Source organism: Onychostoma macrolepis, chromosome 22 (assembly GCF_012432095.1).
Source record: "Onychostoma macrolepis isolate SWU-2019 chromosome 22, ASM1243209v1, whole genome shotgun sequence".
NCBI lineage: Eukaryota > Metazoa > Chordata > Actinopteri > Cypriniformes > Cyprinidae > Onychostoma > Onychostoma macrolepis.
Genome location: NC_081176.1, coordinates 9000702 through 9021522, shown reverse-complemented (window position 1 = coordinate 9021522; position 20821 = coordinate 9000702). Strand labels below are relative to the sequence as shown.

General features: G+C 35.1%; 1 pseudogene; it reads left to right on the top strand.

Moving 5' to 3' along the window:
- The first annotated feature begins 4545 nt into the window (after nucleotides 1–4545).
- LOC131530970 (zinc finger protein 271-like) lies at nucleotides 4546–20707 on the top strand (annotated as a pseudogene).
- The last annotated feature ends 114 nt before the right edge of the window (nucleotides 20708–20821 follow it).

Below are 20821 nucleotides of genomic sequence, written 5' to 3'. Positions count from 1 at the left end.
TTCATCTTCAAGAATGAATAATTTCATAATTGTAGTTACATCCAAAAACCTATGAAATTTTATGATTGCTTTTTTTTTTAAAAGCCTTGGGTTCGAGGACAGGAAGCATCAGGACAGGATGGGCAGGCGAACTCATGAATTGCCTAATAAACTATATTTCAGCTCACACCTGACTGTCTTTTTGACCGAATTTTGCCGTTTTGAACACAATTTGGCGCGTTTTTGATCATCTACCGCTGATTTCACCTCGGGCGATGACGTCATCAATCACGCGCTTCAGTGTGAGGTTTCTGAGGTGAGCACTTCACGCGATTTTATATAATGTAAAATACTCATTACACAGATTGTTTCATCAATATTTAACTTTTTTTTTTCTGAATGGTTTCATCCGGTGTTTGTGTATCTGCTAACTGCAGCACTTTAAAGAAGAAGGTTTTACGGTGTGTAGCCTACTGTTTTTTTCACATATGAAATATTACTATGTTAACTACTTAGGAATGTTATTAATATAGTAATAAAAATCGACTATATTCACATTCATATGGGCAAATCACAATGTTTGTCAAAGAATGGTTTATACCAGCAAACAAAGATGATCTGCTGCTGATCCTGAATGGCTTGTTTAATGAGTGTTTATAGTCTGAGGCTCATCAATATTATCAGCTGCTGAAAATCCTCTTTATTTCATGTCAATAGATCCTGTTGTCACCTCATTCATTATGCTGATGACTTCAGATCTGTTAATTGCCACATTAAGTCTGTATCAAATGACACGATCAGCTATTGTGACATTAGCATTATAACAACATTTATTTAATTAATCTGTAATAAAACATGTATTATACACAAAACTAAAACACAATAAACAAATGCAAGTTGCTAAGTTAAACTTCAATGGTAGGTTATTTGTTTCTTGTGAATTTGTAAATTTATTTTCCTAATTTTGTTTTTCATTTTTTTCTTACATTGTTTATATTTGGTATCTTTTAAATGCTGTAGTCCTAGTCTTTATTATGTTATGTTGTCTACAGGGGTTAAAGTTCTCTGGCACCATGCTGTATCTCCACCAAAAGCTTGTTACAAACTGAGAGATTTCGCTTGAGTCTGATGAAATGTTAGTATCAATTCGAAGTCTCTTTAAAGAGGACAATTAGGTATTTCTCTTTTCCAAATAAAAAAAAAAAAAAATTTCGAGTTCATTTCTCCTTCTTCCAACCATTTACGCCGTGACCTCACAAAAGCTCCTTTAGCTTTATTCTCAAAGATTTGATCCAGTTCTAATTGCAATTTAACTAACGTGTCTTTATCTATCTGAGACAAATTAATGTTTTCCATATATAAAAGTGATATGTTTAATTATGAAGTCCTCATTAACCCTTCTGACTTTGGCCATTTATTTTCCAAACCTGATGGCAAACTTCCTTACTGAATACTTCATAAATTCCCAGTGTTTCTCATACACTAGAAGCACTCGCCTTTCTATAAAAATCCTTTATAATATCTTTAACCATTTTTATTTTTAAATCGTTAATTTCCAAGGAGAGGGTTATTTAACTTCCAATAATTAAACCCTGATCTTTTTCCAGCCAAACTATCAAAACTAAACATAACATAAACCATTTTGTAATCAGTAAGAATGGAAGGAATTTAATGAATATCTATTTCCTTAAATTTATGTGCAAATTCTTTATACAGTAACCAAAAATCAATTCTGGATTGTTTGGAACCATCCTTATTACTCCATGTAAACTCAACTTTATCAGGATTCCTACTTCTCCATTCATCAAGACTATTAAGATGCAAACATAAATCATTAATAAAAGAAAAATTATTTTGTTGTACATGTCGTGGAGGTAAAGGATTACTGACACTATTCCAGTCTCCACCCAAAACTACACTGTAAAAAAAAAACAGAACACATTTACAGAACAAACAGTAAAATTTATAGTATAAAACTGTAATTTACAAACAAGGAAATCTGAATGTAAACCAGTAAATTCAACAACACACTGCTATTAGAATCTGTTTTGTACCTTTAACATACTGACCATAATAATGCAGGCGGTAAAAGAGAAAGCCACATGAAGAAAGAAAAGCTCATCACAGGTAGCTTCGCCACAAACAGAAGTATATACTAATGTATAGAAGGTGCCCAGAGTCATTCAACACAAAACACCATCATGGTAACACGCATGATACTTAAATAATGCAATAAACTTTCATTAAACAACAGAAGATGTAACATAAAGCCCAAATCTGCATAACTTATAACAAAAACTATATAAAAACATGATTATTTAAACAAAATACTTTCAAATGTGAAATGTCATGCAGGGAATTCTGGGAATATCAGTTTACAGTTTTTGACTGTAAATTATACATTGATTTGTTATTTTTTTTACTTCTAAAACTGTACAATTAACAGCATTTTACTGTAAAATTACATTAAATGTCTGGTTAGATCTTTTACAGCTTTTCCCTGTATATAATATGGGAACAGTACTATACAGTTAAAATCACACTTATTTTTTACAATATTTTACAAAATATTAACAACATTCCTGAAACCTCCTCTTCAGAACTCTTCAACAAAGTTTGATTCTCAGTTTTGTTATTATAACCATAAATGTGGACTCGGGGCGTCCTGTGTAATTCAGCTTCTTGGTCAGTTTCAGTTCTGGTCACATTATCACTGTCTGATTCACTCTGAGATCCTACAATGTTATGTTTGGACTTTTAGAGAAGAACAAAAGCTCTGTGAAGGAAAGGACCATAAAATCAGAGATTCTGTCATGTGATGCCAGCAACTCTAAATCTCTTATGAGTATTATATAATGCTCAATTTTCTTATACTGCATATGTATCACTTCGAGATTGTTTACTCTTTTATGAAACTTTTTTTTTTGTTTTACATGTACAAACTGTTCTTGTTCAGGAAGCAGAAGAAGAGGCCGTAACACTTTCAAGAGAGATTTATTAACTGACTGACTATTAGAAACAAGATTAAAGAAGGAATTCTGGTGGGAGTATTGGGAGGTTTTCAAAAAGAAAGAGGAGGAAAACTCCTGTAATGAGATCACTGGTTAAAAACTGTGAGTGAGACGTTCTGCAGGAACATTTATCCATCTCAGCCAGTGATCAAACATATTATCTGGCCTACAGAAGACATTTGTAGAAGTTGTTTTAATATTATGACGCCGGTCAGATGCACTTTAAAAGCCTCGTGATCTACGTGACTGAGATTGTGTATGGAGGCTGCAAGAATGAATAATGTGTTCACCGCCCAGAAAGATTATTAAAACCTTGACAGCTCATGTGTAATGTAATATGCCTCTGGGCACCTGGAGAGGGTTAAATAATAATAAATTAAAAAAAAAGGTTATCTTTAAAACATCTTGTTTTGACTCCTGGGACTTTTCTCTTAATAAAGAGAGAGATCATGTCTCATTTGTTTTTACATCTACTCACAACTAAACCAAACCTATTAAAAAACGAACACTTTAACATACATCAGCTTAATAAGAACTACAAATGACACAATCCATCTTTGGGAGAATTTTATTGGAAGTGTAATTAGATTGTTTTTTGTTTTTTTGTTTTGTAGTTTCCCTCACGCTCCATTCGTTTACATGCAGAGGGCGGGGTTTGAGCTGAACTGCAGCCGAAAATGATTTGACTTCACTTCTCAGGACCTGTGCAGCACACTCGCTCTCAACAAATAAAGTATGATTTTTTTGACAATGGCAACTTCTTGAGAGATTTTTTTTTTTTGAATGAGAAAGATTTTGCTCTACAACAAAGTCTGTCTGAAATCAGTTCGCCTTTCGTGCACAAACGCTGTTTAAGTCATTGCTTAATGAAGCATCAAGAGCTGCCAAAGCTTTCAGTTTTCTGAGGTGAGTTGAGCTGTTCACGACATTTAGCATATTTAACTGTAAATGCACTGCTTGTTTATGCAACAAGAGGTCGTTTCTGCATTGTTTTCATCGGTTGCAGCGCTGTGTGTTTGCTGGCTTGCAATAAACACTGAGGGCAGCAGATAAAGACCAGATTCCAGCAAATAGACTCAAATGATTAAATCTGTACATTAAATCTGTGTTCATTTACAGGTCTGAGAGCGAGTTATGAAATCTAAAGTTCTGCCATGAAACTCTAGATGACTCAGTCCGACAGGTTCTAACTAAATCTGACATAATGACATTCACATGCCGCAGCTGATTGGTTTCTTTTCATATCAGCAGCCAGTGAACTTGCTGCTCAACATTGAAATACTTGGCTAGAGCTTGCTGTAGTAGTTGCAGCACCCTTTAGAAACCCTCCACCTTCCCCAGCTCCATCTGTATAGATCTGCAACGGGGTGGCTTCATGTATGTTATAAATGTCGGTCATGTTCATAGAGAAAATTCATAGATGAACATAAAGATGAGATTTGTCTTATATGAATCTTTGTCTCCAAAGAAGATGCATATAAGTTTTCATTACATTTTCATTTAGCAAATGCTTTTATCCAAAGCAATTTGCAAATGAGGAACAAACCAATTTCCCCTTCACGGACCTTATGTTATAGTGGGGGGTTTTTTCAGTTATAGCGCCCTTCTTAGCAGAATTTTACAAAACTTGGTGAGCTTCCAAAAATTGTCCTGTTTCACCCAAAAATTAAAATTACCACATGATTTACTCAACTCAAGACATCCTAGGTGTATATGACTTTCTTCTTTCAGACGAATACAATCAGAGTTATATTAAAAATTGTCCTGTCTCTCCAAGCTTTATAATGGCAGTGATTAGTGGTCCAGAGTCATTTATTAGTAGTAATTAAGCACATATAAATGCCTTATTCTGCATGACCTTATTCTACAATCCTAATCCTACCCAAAAGGTATAGATACATATCTAAAAGTCATGAAGTATTATGATTGCTTTTTGGGCTTTCAACTCATTGTTGTCAATGTGAAACAACACAGTTATGGAAAATTAAATGCTAAAGTTAATGCTTCAATCTCCACCCGAAAGTGTGTCTGTACTTTCGGGGTATCCTTATAGCGGATCGAGAAATATGTAGTCAATTAGCAGATGACACCACCTTATTTTTAAGAGATGCTTCCCAAATCCATATACCAATTAATTACAGAAAACTTTTCTCTGAAGCTTCGGGTCTTAATCTAAACATGAGTAAATGTGAATTAATGTCTATTAAAGATTGTAGAGTACCCACTATTTATAATATTCCAGTTAAATCTGAAATTACATATTTAGGCATTGTGATAACTACAAATCAAGACAAAAGATGTACCTTGAACGTTGACATGGTTATAATAAAATCCCAAAGAAGATTCGACGCCTGGTTGCAGAGAGACTTGACCTTGAGAGGAAGAGTACTGCTTACTCCAGACTTACATACACTGTATCTCTATATGTAGATAACAAAGTTTGTAAATCAGTTGATAAATTCCTGTTTAATTTTGTTTTTGGAAAAACAAAATCCATTATGTTAAGAAGTCTGTATTAATGAACACATGTGAGTATGGTGGGTTGAATTTCCTTGATTTATTTTCTTTGAACAACACATTCAATATTAATTGGATCAGGCAGTTTTTGTGTAATACAAACTCAATTTGGAATTTTATCCCCAATTACTTCTTTTTCAAATTAGGTGCTCTCCCTTTCCTATTGATCTGTAATTATAATATTGCTAGAATCCCGTACAATTTATATAAATTTCATAAACGGGCATTACTTGCATGGTCATTAATCTTTAAGCACAATTTCTCCCCTCACCGGTACTTCATCTGGAACAATCATGACTTTTTTTTTTTTTTTTTTAATAATTGTTTTGAGAAATGCATTTTAATTGTCTCCCAATTTATTTAAGGTCTTGTTTTTTTTTTTTTTACCATTGTCATGGAGGCTATTCCTAAATGAGCTGTTATGCTTTTAAGGGACTCTGTTAGATCATCCAGCACATTACCTATTTCTTTAGACCCATTTGAAATCCCAGTAGGAAAACAATGCTTTTTGTTACATCCGTCATCACGTAACTTTAAGATTAGAACACTTTTTCAAAAGGAGCTTGTAACAACTCCGTGTGTGGTGTCTTATTGGAAGATTGTGGTTGACTAGAACAAAGTATGGACTCTGCCTTCGAAATATATAACAACTAACAAGGTTACAGAAATCTCATTCAAATCATTACACAGATTTTACCCAGCTAAAGTGTTTTTGAAAAGGTTTAAATCAGACATAGATACAAGCTGTTAATTTTGTGGTGACCTTAATGAAACTGATACGCATATCTTCCGGGATTGTCCTCACACACAGCTATTTTGAATTGCATTATCTAATGTTATCAATTGCAATGTGCTCGAGGGTTTCTGTTTGTTTTTTAAAGGGGTGATGAACTGAGAAACCAAAATTGCCTTGATCTTTTGACATATAAAAGAGGTTATTGTACTATAAAAACATCCTGCCAGTTTCAGAACTCAAAACTTTGTTATTAGTCTAAAAACAGCTTATACTGAAGCCAGTTTGCCAAATTGACAGCTTTTGTAATGTTCCTGGTGTAATAATAGGTAGATTAAGCACCGCCTCCGCAGAAGAAGATCGACATCACTGCCTGTTTAGCCCCGCCCACCGATTCGCGCGTGTAGTGTTTACCAGAGAAAGGCGAACGCAGGTCTAGGCAGAAACCAAACGATAAAGACGGCTCTGAAAACAACAGGACTCTCTGCAGTGCCAGTTTGTGGAAAAAACAGTCTTTGCATTGCCTTCCTTCTGATCCCAATGTAAGGAAAGAGTGGATGAGCTTTATTTTAATGAAGTTCCAGACCGCGTGAGTGAGAACTCAGTCCTTTGTTTACTTCATTTTACCGCGGATTCGTTTACAGTTACCCATAGATTCAGTAACACAACTGAATCTATGGGTTCACAAAGAAACTGAGGTTACTTTAATAACCGGAGTGACACAATTCGACTCGGGATTTTCTAAAAGATTGAAACTAAAAGACTATGCTGTGCTATTGGATCCAACAGTGATGTCGCAACAAAATTGTGAGTGACTGTTTTCATTGTTAACAGATTAATAGATCTTTTGATATACTGAATTATTCTTGTGTTTTAAACCTAAACCACAGCGGCATCCATCTATGAGGAATGAATGTACGCTGTCAGCCAATCACAGCAGTGGGCGTGTACTTCCCAGTCTACAATCCGCCTATAAACAGAGCGTTCTGCTGAGGGGGGTTAAAAGCAGCACAATAGCCTATTACTTATAAATTATGTTTTTTGATGTAAAAATATTGATAACATTATAATTGGACCTCGGTATAATTACAGTATAAAAAAGACAAAGGCAGTTCATGACCCTTTTAAGGACGTACTGTTTGGCTACTTTAATAGACAAAAAGATAAAATAAATGAATATTTTATGATTAACCTATTACTTCCTGCAAAATTTCATATACAAATTCACTCATCAAAATCCTTCATTTATTGTTTTAAAAAGAGGTTCAACAGTATATCCAACTGTTTCATCTCCCAAGGATCTTAAAGCTGTTATAATTTATATAATCTTTTAAATTTATTTTGTTAAAGCTCTTGTTTTGGATTACGGTATTTATTTATGTACATGTAAATGGTGCTTCGCTTACTTCACTCAGAGAAACTGTCAATCGTCTGTTTTTACAGCATCAAATAAATAACTAAAACCACCTATTAAAGATAAACACTTGAACATTTCAGCGTGATGACAGAAAACATCTTTACATGTCAATAGATTCTGTTTTCACCTCATTCATTATGCTAATGAATTCAGATCCGTAAATTGCCACATTAAGCTCATTTCATTGCTGTCAACAGACTTAAGCAAACGACACGACCAGCTACTGTGACATTACAAGATATAATTATCATAACAGCATCTATTCATTCTGTGATAAACCATGTTTCAAAATACAATAAACAAAAACTATTTGTTATGTCAATGTCAATTAGTAGATTATTTGTTTCTTACACTGATTTATATGTTAGTTTCTTTTTTTCTATATTCTTACATTGCTTATTTTGGTTACTATTCATTGACGCTTTTTTAAAGTGATTTACTTGTTTTTGACAGATCTGTTCCTCTTACTGTACAGCAATCACAATCACACCTTCAGTGAAGCTCCTCCCACAACAAGCACAGTGAAGCTCCTCCCACAACAATCACACCTTCAGTGAAGCTCCTCCCACTGCAGTTCAGCAATAAATGCTGGAATATTCCCATCAGTCTACAAGTGAAGACGAGCATCAGAGCATCAGGAAGAAGTGAAATCTGCAGAGACAGAGTTTATTGAAGGACAGAGAGAACATGAGAGATCCAGAACCCTGCAGAATGAAACACACTGAAGAACAAACAGGTTGGTGTTTATTCTTGATCCTTCATCAGTGAGACTGAAGAACAATAATAATATAAAGCTTCAAGCAGTTTGTCAGATTTTGATTTGTTGTAATAGAAAAAAAAAAGTATAGATCTGTGCAATAATATAGTGGAAGCAGTAAATAATAAGAGCACATAAACTTGTGGAGTTGATTTCATATATTTAATATTTCTCACTATAGAAACATGAGATTTGTTCCTATAATGTTTTAAACATAATAATAGGAAGATCAATGTACCTCATTCATGGAAAATATCTGTGATTTACTGAACATTAAACATTTTACTTTAAATTCAGAGTTGACTGAAGAAAATGAGGAGAATGATGAACTGAATGAAGAGGAGAAACATGTCAAAACTGGAGAAAAAGCTTTGAGTCGCTCTCAAACCAAACAGAAAGATTTAAAGAAAACAAGAGACGAGAAATCTTTCACCTGCACTCAGTGTGGAAAGAGTTTGACAAGCAAACAGAGTCTCAAGATTCACATGAGAGTTCATGCGGGAGAGAAATTGTTCACATGTGATCAATGTGGAAAAACATTTTTGTGGGCTTCAAACCTGAAGAATCACCTGAAAGTTCATACAAAGGAGAAACCACATTCATGTTCTTTGTGTGGAAAGAGTTTTTCACTACTGCAGAATCTAAAAGCTCATCAGAAGATACACACTGGTGTGAGAGATCATATGTGCTTTGAGTGTGAGAAGACTTTTATTACAGCTCAACATTTAAAACGGCACCAGATGATCCACACTGGAGAGAAACCTTACATGTGTTCACACTGCGAGAAGACATTCAATCATTCAGAAACCCTGAAAAAACATGAGAGGATTCACACTGGAGAGAAACCTTACATATGTAATCAGTGTGGTATGAGTTTCAGACAAAAATCTCAACTTAAGATTCACATGAGGATTCACACTGGAGAGAAACCGTTCACATGTAATCAGTGCGGGAAGAGTTTTGCACAATCAGCAAAGCTGAAGAGACACATGAACATCCACACTGGAGAGAAACTGCATGAATGTGATCAATGCGGCAAAACATTTTTGTGGGATTCAAGCCTGAAGAGTCACCAGGAAATTCATTCAAAGGAGAAACCACATTTATGTTCTGTATGTGGAAAGAGTTTTTCACATCTGCAGAATTTAAAACTACATCAGAAGATACACACTGGTGTGAGAGATCACATGTGCTTTGAGTGTGAGAAGACTTTTTTTACATCTACAGAATTGAAACAGCACGAGAGGAACCACACTGGAGAGAAACCTTACATGTGTTTACACTGCGACAAGAGATTCAATCAATCAGAAACCCTGAAAAGACATGAGAAGATTCACACTGGAGAGAAACCGCATGTGATCAGTGTGGGAAGAGTTTCAGACATAACGATCAACTTAAGGTGCACATGAGAGTTCATACGGGAGAGAAACCATATCACTGCACTGCATGCGGTGAGAGTTTCAGTCGATCATCATCTCTACACAAGCATACTAAAAAAATTCACAGTGAATAGATTATCTTCAGATCCAACATTTTCAGGTCTGACACCACATCCTCACCAAACATGACACAATAATGTGTTTATCTGATTTATACAGATGCAGTGCAGTTTGAAAAACTGATTTCCAGAGTCATGAGATTTTCGGTTTCAGTGGGCACAGCACACATGAATATTCATGCATTTCCCAGACATGCATGTGGAACTGAGCATTTTAGTTCACATTCCTTGTATTTCAGCAGGTTTAACAGAATATTTCAAAAACAAACAAATATTTTCAGAGTTCCGCAGACTTATTTAAACTTGTTCCATCATTTCGTAAGAGTTTAATGCTTTTTGAGTAACACTTTACAATACGGGTGCACAGATATGCATTAATTCATGCTTAACTAATGCACAGATAATCACGAGATAATGTATAACTCATGAAGAACTAAACCATTTATTAATGATTACTACATTAGCAACTAATGAACATTCTATATGATTCATAGATTAAGTAATAAATAAATTATTAGTTAAATGTGCCATAATTTATTAGTTCCCTAATAACATATTATACTAACTAATGGCGTAAATTCATATGTTAATCACCACAGTGGTCAAAGCTTTGTACTTCAGCCTCCAGTTGTCTGCTTTAATTAATCGTTAGCTAATGATTTGCATGGGTATCATTATGTTATGACTTTACTTGTTGAGGCACAGAACTATTAACTAATTGTTAGTTAATATAACATTAGTTATGTGCCTCAACAAGTAAAGTCATAACATAATGATATCTTTGCAAATCATTAGCTAATAAAAAGCAGACAACTGGAAGTTGAAATGCATGGCTTCGACCCATTGTGGTAATTAACACATGAATTTACACTATTAGTTAATATAATATGTTATCAGGGAATTAATACATTGACGCATTTAATAACAATTTGATTACTTAATCTATGAATCATATAGAATGTTCATTTGTTGCTAATGCAGTAATTACTAATAAATGGTTTAGTTCTTGGACATGATTATCTGTGCATTAGTTAAGCATGAATTAATGCATATTAGTGCCACCTTATTGTAAAGTGTTACCGTTTTTTTTTTTTGTTAGTTTGCACGTTTCGTGCAGCCATCACTGACTGAATGACCACAGACATTTTTGTGCAATGTTAGGAGAAAGCACAGCAAACTTCAGCTAGTTGAGTTCAGTTTGTTGTACTGTAGCTTATTAGTTGAAACAACTAAATAAACTTTTATCTGTGGACTAATCATTTTAATCTATCCTGGTCTGAGCTGTTTTAACCGAAAGAAGCTTGCACTGACTGATCTTAAAATATATCAGTGCCTTTGTTTTGTCTCGAGATGCACACCGGTAATGTTTTTTTTTTTTTTGTTCTAAGGCCTGTTAATAAAAAGTACTTAAATGTCCTAATTGAACAATGGCCTAATCCTGGTTTAGTCTAAACCCTGTCTGTGAAACAGGGCCTATATGAGAAAAATACTTAAAGGGATAGTTATAAATGCTTAAATTCTTAAGGGATATATATATATATATAATATATACAGTGCCTATAGAAAGTCTTCATACCCCTTAATTTTTTTCACATTTTGTTATATTGCATTATGTTAACCTGCTTTAAAGCTGATTTGATACAATTTTCATTGTTAAAAGCGCTATACAAATAATAGTGACATGACTACTTTTTTTCCACATAAATCTACATTGCACAAGTCTTCAGACGCTTAGCTCAAAACTTAAAGCACTTTGGCAACAATTACAGCCTCAGGTCTTTTTGATGCAACAAGCTTTGCACACCTGCATTTGTTGTTTTTTTTTTGTTTTTTTTGCCTTTCTTCTCTTTAGATAATCTCAAGCTCTGTCAGGTTGGCTGGGGACCATCGGTGGACAGCCATTTATAGGTTTCTCCAAAGATGTCTGATTAGCTCCAAGTCCCAGCTCTGGCTGGGCCACTCGAGGACGTCCATAGAGTCGTCCCTAAGCCACTCCTGCATTGTCTTGGCTGTGTGCATAGGGTGATTGTCATGTTGAAAGGTGAACTTTTGCAGTGATTTTGTCAATTCCAATCAGAGTTTCATGTATCTTTACTGAGGAGAAGCTTGAGTTTGGTCACTTTGCCGTCAAGCCCAGATTGGTGGAGTGTTGCAGTGATGTTTGTCCTTAAGTTTCTCCCATCTCCATATAAGATCATGGAGCTCAACCAGAGTGACCGTCAGTGTCTTGATCACCTTTCTAACCAAGACCCTTCTCCTTCAATTGCTCAGTTTGGCCAGGAGGCTAGATCTAGGAAGAGTCCTGATTGTTTCAAGGCCATTCCTTTGACCTCAGGGCTTAGTTTTTGCTCTGACATCCATTTCAGCTGTTAAACTTTGTATAGACAGGTGTGTGTGCCTTTCCAAATCATGTCCAATCAACTGAATTTGCCACAGATTAACTCCAGGCAGAGTATAGAAACATCTCGAAGACGATCCAGTGAAACTGGAATGCTCCTGATCCTGAAGTGTCAAAGCAGTGTTTTCAGTGTTTCCTTTTTAATAAATTTGCAAAGTTATGATAAATCAGTTTTTTGCTTTGTCATTATGGTGAGTGGGGTGTAGATTTATGTGGCAAAAAAAGTAATTTAAAGCAGTTTAACATAAGAACACAACATAACAAAATGTGAAAAAATGAAGGGGTGTGAAGACTTTCTATAGGCACTGTATAACATTACAATATAACATTTCTGTAATATATATATACCCTACCAGTCAAAAGTTTTTGAACAGTAAGATTTTTAATGTTTGTTTTTTTCACCAAGCCTGCATTTATTTTATCCAAAATACAGCAAAAGCAGTAATGTGAAATATTTTTACTCTGTAAAACAACTGCTTTCTATTTGAATATATTTTAAACGAATTTATTTCTATGATCAAAGCTGAATTTTCAGCATCATCACTCCAGTCTTCTGATTTGCTGCTCAAGAAACCTTTTTAATTATTATTATTATTATCAATATTTAAAACAGTTGAGTACATTTATTTATTTATTTATTTTTTTAGGATTCTTTGATGAATATCCAAAGGTCAGCATTCATCTGAAATAAAAAGCTTTTGGAATTCAGATAATTTATATAATATAAAAAATAAAAAGTTAATAATAAACGAAACATTAGTGGTAGAAACAGGAGGAACAAGGATGAGACTTGTACACACAGGACTGAATGCATCACTGTTACTGGAGCACATGAGAATGGTTTATGTGAGGAGAAAGAAACAGTAGAGCATGTAATATACGATTGTAAAAAAATATGACGACGAAAGAAAGGAATTAATAACATTCTTAAAAAGGGCAAGGTAAATAAGGATTTGGGGTAGGCTACTTGTTAGGATATGAGTTAAATAAAGATAGAATAGGATATAGGCTGCTAATAAAATAAATTTATAGTACAGGGTTAAGCGAGAGGATTTAAACTAAATAGATGGGACCCTGGAGCCTGCGAATCCGGTATAGGTATTTTGTTGTTGTTGTTTGTTTTTGATCCCACCCCCTACCTTTTTTACATGTTCATATGTCATTTTAAGGATAATAGCTAACATGACTGCACAGCAGTAATTGTACTGTAGGTGGAGCAATAGATTTAGATTGTTATGCTCCAAAAAACTGAAGAAGAAGAAGAAGAAGAAGACGTCAGCACTAGCTCTTCATTCAGTCAGCGCGCGTTTGTTGTGTCTTCTGAGGTGAGTTGATCAGCTCAGATATTTATCTTATGGGACACCTCACTCAGTTTGTTTAATCATCCTACGAGGTTATTTCTAAATAGTTTTCCTCTGATAAAACACGTTATGCGCCTGTTCTGGCGTCTGCAGACTGATTTAGTTGAAAGGAACATTACTGTAAACTAATGTCATGCAGACATGAACGATTTCGTGTATTTTTTAAAGCTTGTTTGTTAAATTATAGTGATAATGTTAGTGTTATTTAATGTTGAACGTTAAAGATTGATCTGTGATCGCGTGGTTAATATTATGTATATATTTATCATCGTGCTCAGAACATATTTACAGTAGCTTTGCAGCAGGCTTTGCTTCTCTTCTTCTGTTGATATGCTCTGGCTTGTGCATCAAAGAGAGATCATTCATTTCCAAATAATCATGCATTAAACTTGGATTTATAAATAATTGCTATTGTAGGTTTTTCATGTCTGCTGATTCTACTTGCATCAATAATAATTGTTCAATGATTTTAATAAACGGTAACTATGACTGTATCAACATGCAGTTCCGTTGACGAAGTAAGACGGGACTATATGTATTTAAAAAATAATAATAATAAAAACTTTACCAAAAACCTCTTTTTATTTTCGTGAAAAGGGAGACAAAAGGTTATTGCGGACTGCTGTACACGCCTCTACTACGCGAGTTTTCATGTGTGCGGTTGCCAGATATTAAGAGTTCAAATCCCCGAAGCTTCGCTGTTACAAGGATACATTTTCTGCCCGGTGTTTTGGTTATTTAAAAAGCCTATAATTAAATCAGTACACTAGATGAGGTTAAATAAACCTTCTAGGCCTATGTATGGAGCAATAGTATGGAAGCCCGTTTCTGCCACCTTGAGAAAAAATATAATTCTGTAAGTCATAATAAGGAAATACTTTCTCATAATAATGACTTAATCCACGCAGATGGCTGACTGACTGACAAATATATCATTACAAATATAATTTTGAGCAAAAATAATTTTTATCCGTTTAACCATTATACAGCATAACAAAAATGCGACTTCGATTTAATTGACTAAAATGCTCATACATTTTTCGTTGACTTAACCATGACTAAACGAAAACAGGTTGACTATATATGATAATTAAAATATACATTTGAGTAAGACTAAGACTAAATTAAAAATAGCTGCCAGAATTAATACTGCTGTAGGTCTATGGTTAATTAATAATAATGTTATTGCGAAAATGTCAAGTTTTCTTTGACTTAAACTAAAATGTTGAGACTTTTCCCCCTGGTTTCACAGACAAGGCTTAAGCCTAGTCCTATACTAAAATGTAAGTCTGAGCTGTTTCAACTGAAATAAACTTGCACTGACTGATCTTAAAATATATCAGTGCCTTTGTTTTGTCTCAAGATGCTCCCCAGTAATGTTTTTTTCTAAGCATATTTATAAAAATTACTTAAATGTCTTAATTTATGGCCTAATCCTGGCTTAGTCTAAGCCCCGTCTGTGAAACCGGGCCTTAGTCAACTAAAACTTGACTAAACCCAGATAGGATAAGGTTGACTAAATATGATTAAAACTAAAAAGGACATTTAACATGGGACTTAGACTAAGACTAAACTTGAAAATAGCTGACAAAATTAACACTAGGTCTCTAGACTGTCTCGGTGCTGCACCGCTCCTGCAGTTTTCTCACCTTTTTTTGTTCTGATAACATCATTATTATTATTATTATATTAAGTAGAAAGTCGATTTTTGAAATTTGTGAATCGATGTGAATTGCTACACCGCAAAAAAAAAAAAAAAGGATCAATTATAGATTATTCTTTAATATTTTTTTGTTTTGTTTTGTTTCTTTCGTTTTTTAATTTACTTTTTTTTCTACATTGCTTAAATTTTTTTTTTTTCATTGAAGCTTTTTTTGTCTAGCTTATATATTAATGATAGGGCAGGTAAATGTAGGAATAAAATACGTGGATGAAATTCCTAAAAATATGAAGAGACAAAAATGGGAATAGAATTTGTGAATAAGTATAAAACTGTTTGCAATTACTTAAGTTATATTACTAAGATACATAGATAAACATAAATGCTTTAAATATGTGAATTAGTGTAAAGGTGTGCAAAGTGATTTATTATTTGATTTTTACAGATCTGCTCCTCTTCACACCTTCAGTGAAGCTCCTCCCACAACAATCACACCTTCAGTGAAGCTCCTCCCACTGCAGTTCAGCAATAAATGCTGGAATATTCCCATCAGTCTACAAGTGAAGACGAGCATCAGAGCATCAGGAAGAAGTGAAATCTGCAGAGACAGAGTTTATTGAAGGACAGAGAGAACATGAGAGATCCAGAACCCTGCAGAATGAAACACACTGAAGAACAAACAGGTTGGTGTTTATTCTTGATCCTTCATCAATGAGGCTGAAGAACATTAAGGTTATAAAGCTTCAAGTAGTTTGTCAGATTTTTTGTTGTAGTAATAAAAAAAAATACAGTATCTCACAGAAGTGAGTACACCCTTCACATTTTTGTAAATATTTTATTATATCTTTTTATTATATCCATCACTCTGCACCACCATCCTGATCTTCTGCTCACCGCAAAAGATTCTGGCACCGGTATCGGCGAGTATTTGAACCCATGCAATACCATTTTCTTAAACAAGACCTATAGTTATTAGAAGAAATACAAACGTGCTAGCACATTGCCAGTAAATCACTCGCATATGCGACTAAATCTTCACCCTGGGCGACTAAATAGTGTATAAGATTAGCCACTGTGAATAAATGCTTAGCCTCCAACTCACACACTGGCGAGTAAAATCTATGTATAAGTTTAGCACAGATATATTGTCACTCGCTGAACACTCTGACTGAGCGCTTCAGAGTTTCGCTCTCTGTCAAGCGATCTGTGATAACAACCCTAGCCACAGCCATATCACCCTGCAGCCCAAGACCGGTTGCCCACTGAAGCTAAGCAGGGTTGAGCTGGTCAGTACCTGGATGGGAGACCTCCTGAGAAAACTAGGTTGCTGTTGGAAGAGGTGTTAGTGAGGCCAGCAGGGGGTGCTCACCATACATACATGCTCCAACAATACATCACAGTTATTAAAAACAATCATATTATGCTTGACATTGCTGAATATGTTGACATTAATTTTACTTGTCTTTGTTGTCTAATAGATCATTAGTAACTGTGATAAGTAATTTACCGCTAATCACATTTTTATTATCATAATTATTTTTATCAATCACCATTCTACACAACTGTTCTCCCGCCTAATTAGTTGATAACCTGGTACCAGTATTTCTGACCCCAAACCACTCATTTACATTGTAAATGAAGCTGTAGTGAAAAGTGAAACTGTATTTCTCAACCATGTTTTCCCATGTTTCCCAAGTGACTAATTAAAGATGTCCAGTATTGACCACGATCCTTCTGCTGTCGGTCATGAAGCAGACTGCAAATATACTGTATATATAGATTTTTTTTTTTTTTTGCGCACAGTATATGTCTAATCACATTTAAAAGTGCTCTAAAAAGTGCTCATTTTTGTCAGTGACAGGCTCAAATCGGACAACATTATAAAAGGGATCCCTACAGTGATAGACATTTTTATTGTAATATCCCTTTTGTTTAAACTTAAAGTGCCATTTATCGATCTCCTCAAACCCAGCAGACTCCATTGACAAAAATGGAAATTTTACCTTGCATACCATAGTAAAGCAAGCTTTGACAGAACTCAAATAAAACTCACCAAAATGGTCTCGGTTTGTCATTTCAAGCTAATTCACTAGACCTGAAAATGTCGGGAGAGCAGCGGGGTGAAACGGCACGTAACTCGCAGAGTTTCGATCTCTTCCCTATGTGTGATATGACGTCAGGTGGCGCGCTATTTACAGCAATCCTGTATTATTGCCTGGCGTATTACAGTCAGGTTACAGCAACACTAAAATATACTGTAAAATATTCCCGCTCACCCAGAATGCAGTATAAATTACAGTATTTTACTTTTATGTCCTTTCCTTTCATATTTTTCTGTGATGTACTGAAAATTAAACATTTTACTTTGATTTCAGAGTCAATTGAAGAAAACGAGAACGAAGAACTGAATGAAGAGGAGGAGAAACATCATGTCAAAACTGGAAAAAAACCTCTGAGTCGCTCTCAACCCAAACAGAAAGATTTAAAGAAAAGAAGAGACAAGAAATCTTTCACCTGCACTCAGTGTGGAAAGAGTTTGAAACGCGAACAGAATCTCATGGTTCATATGAGGTCCCACACTGGAGAGAAGCCTTACAATTGTTCACACTGCGACAAGAGCTTCAGTCGGTCAGAAACCCTGAAAACACATGAGCGGGTCCACACTGGAGAGAAACCTTACACATGTGATCTGTGCGGGAGGTGTTTCAGACAAAAACCTAACTTTATGACACACATGAGAGTTCATACAGGAGAGAAACCATTCACTTGTGATCTGTGCGGTAAGAGTTTTACACAATCATCAACCCTTAAGAAACACATGAACATCCACACTGGAGAAAAACCATTCATATGTGATCAGTGCGGGAAACATTTTATACAATCAGCAACCCTTAAGGATCACATGATCATCCACACTGGAGAGAAAGTGCATGAATGTGATCAATGCAGCAAAACATTTTTGAGGGCTTCAAACCTGAAAAGTCACCTGAAAATTCATTTAAAGGAGAAACCACATTCATGTTCTTTGTGTGGAAGGAGTTTTTCACATCAGCAAAATTTAAAATTACATGAGAAGAGACATAATGGTGTGAGAGATTATGTGTGCTCTGAGTGTGAGAAGGCTTTTATTACAGCTGAAGAATTGAAACTGCACCAGAGGAGTCACACTGGAGAGAAACCTTACAAGTGTTCACACTGCGACAAGAGATTCAGTCAGTCAGGATCCCTGAAATCACACGAGAGGATCCACAGTGGAGAGAAACCGTATCACTGCACTGCATGCGGGAAAAGTTACACTCATTCATCTTCTCTTTGCACACATACAAAAAACAATCACAGTATGTAAGTCATCTTTAGATCCAGGTCAGACACCACATCCTCACCAAACATGACAATAATACCAGTGGTGTAGCAAGTCAGCCCTGGGCCCATATGCAAAAAAATAAATAAATAAATGTTATTAGTTAAAGTGGGCTCAAACTTGGTTAACTTAATTTATTCTTATCTTTTCTGTGGTAAATGCGTTACGTGACTATTCACAAGCTGTTTGATTGATTGTATAATTGCTTGGAAATAATATTTAACGTTTTCAAGCCCATTCATTATTTGTAGTGTGCCAGCCACCCAATAATTGTGATAACCTTTGTGCTTTTAATGTAACACAAAGTTTCATCCTTTAAGTTCTGTCGATTTTATCATGAAATACAAACAATACTTTTTTTTTTTTATTATAGCTTCAGTTTTGAAAATAAGTGTTCCGCTGAAGCCACAGCAACAGAAGTAAATTAAAGCAGCGCAGCTAGCTACAAACCTTACAAAGTTTCTTTAAATTAATTATATTATTATTTTATTTGGCCACGGCGATGCAGTGTTTGCACATAGTTAAAAATTAAACAGTTCTACGGCAGCAATATACAAATGCACGCAATAAATGACAAAGCCCTGCATATTACGTGAAGACAAAAATATCTATATACATTGTGGCCACAAATTAAGAATTCGCTCCCTCATTTAATTAAAGATCCCCCTTGTTGGGCCCCCAATCTGCACGGGTCCATATTCTCATGCATACCTTGTGTACCCAGAAACTATGCCTCCACTTTCTGCTGTAAAATATCTTGTGTGTAAATCTGTCTTAATCAGCATTAACAAGCGACATGAACTATGTATTATATTACAATAGACAAATAATATTGTTTTATTATTATTATTATTATTATTTTATTTGAACAGCAAGTTGTCCTGCAACTTGACATGTTTTCAGTATCATTAGGATATTTAAAAATTTGTGCCAGGCAACTTGATATCTTAGACTTGATATCTTATGAAATTATAATGAACTTTTTGCATCTTTTATTATTTAAATTTACATTTAGTAGGTGCTTATATCCAAAGTGACTAACAAAATGAGGACAATAGGAGCAATCAAAACCAACAAAAGAGCAATGATATGCAAGTGCTATGACAAGTCTCTGTTAGCCTAATGCTAGTCTCGCGTAGCCAGACCTTCAGACAGATGGCTGAAGGTCTGGAATCCATGGCAGCTTTTATTATATATTATTTAATTGATTATTATAACTCCTGAAGTGTTTCCACTTCTGTGTGCCATATGCATCAGACGTTCAGCCAACGGTCCGTGGGCGTAACGTCTGAGGCTGAGACTAGCCTAACGCAGTATATATAGTTTTTTTTTTTTTTTTTTTAAACAAGTCAAAATAAGCAAATACTGGTAGCCACCTGGGGATCAGAAATTCATTAAACTTGGCTTGTTTCTAAAAATATTTAGTTGTCTATGTATACCACGTTTTGTGGAGTTTGGACTTTGTATTCACAAAATATTGGCCAATTAAAAGTGCGTACGTCTGCTCAGACCCTGACGTGACGCTAAGCACTTTTCCACGTCAAAGACCGTCTTTATAAATATGAGTGCTGGCGTGGATTTAAGCGTACGCACACGATCAAATCTGAGCGTAAGCACGCTTTATAAATGAGGCCCCTTGTTTTGACTTCTGAAACTCTGAGCTATTTTATTTAGTTTTATTTTCGTCGTCATGGAGGAGTGGAAGAGGACTCCAGTGGTAACCTGTGAAGCTCTGGTGAACTCCATGCCCAAGAGGGCGAAGGCAGTGCTGGAAAATAATGGTGGCCACACAAAATATTAACACTTTGGGCCCAATTTGGATATTTTCACTTAGGGTTGTACTCGCTGTTGTGGCCAGCGGTTTAGACATTAATGGCTGTGTGTTGAGTTATTTTGAGGGGACAGCAAATGTACACTGTTATACTAGCTGTACACTCACTACTTTACATTGTAGCAAAGTGTCATTTCTTCAGTGTTGTCACATGAAAAGATATAATAAAATATTTACAAAAATGTGAGGGGTGTACTCGCTTCTGTGAGATACTGTATTTAATTGAGTTTTAGAGATTGCATTTGTAACAAAATATGGATGTTCCCGCCACACCTTAGAGAGGTATCATGGAATGTAA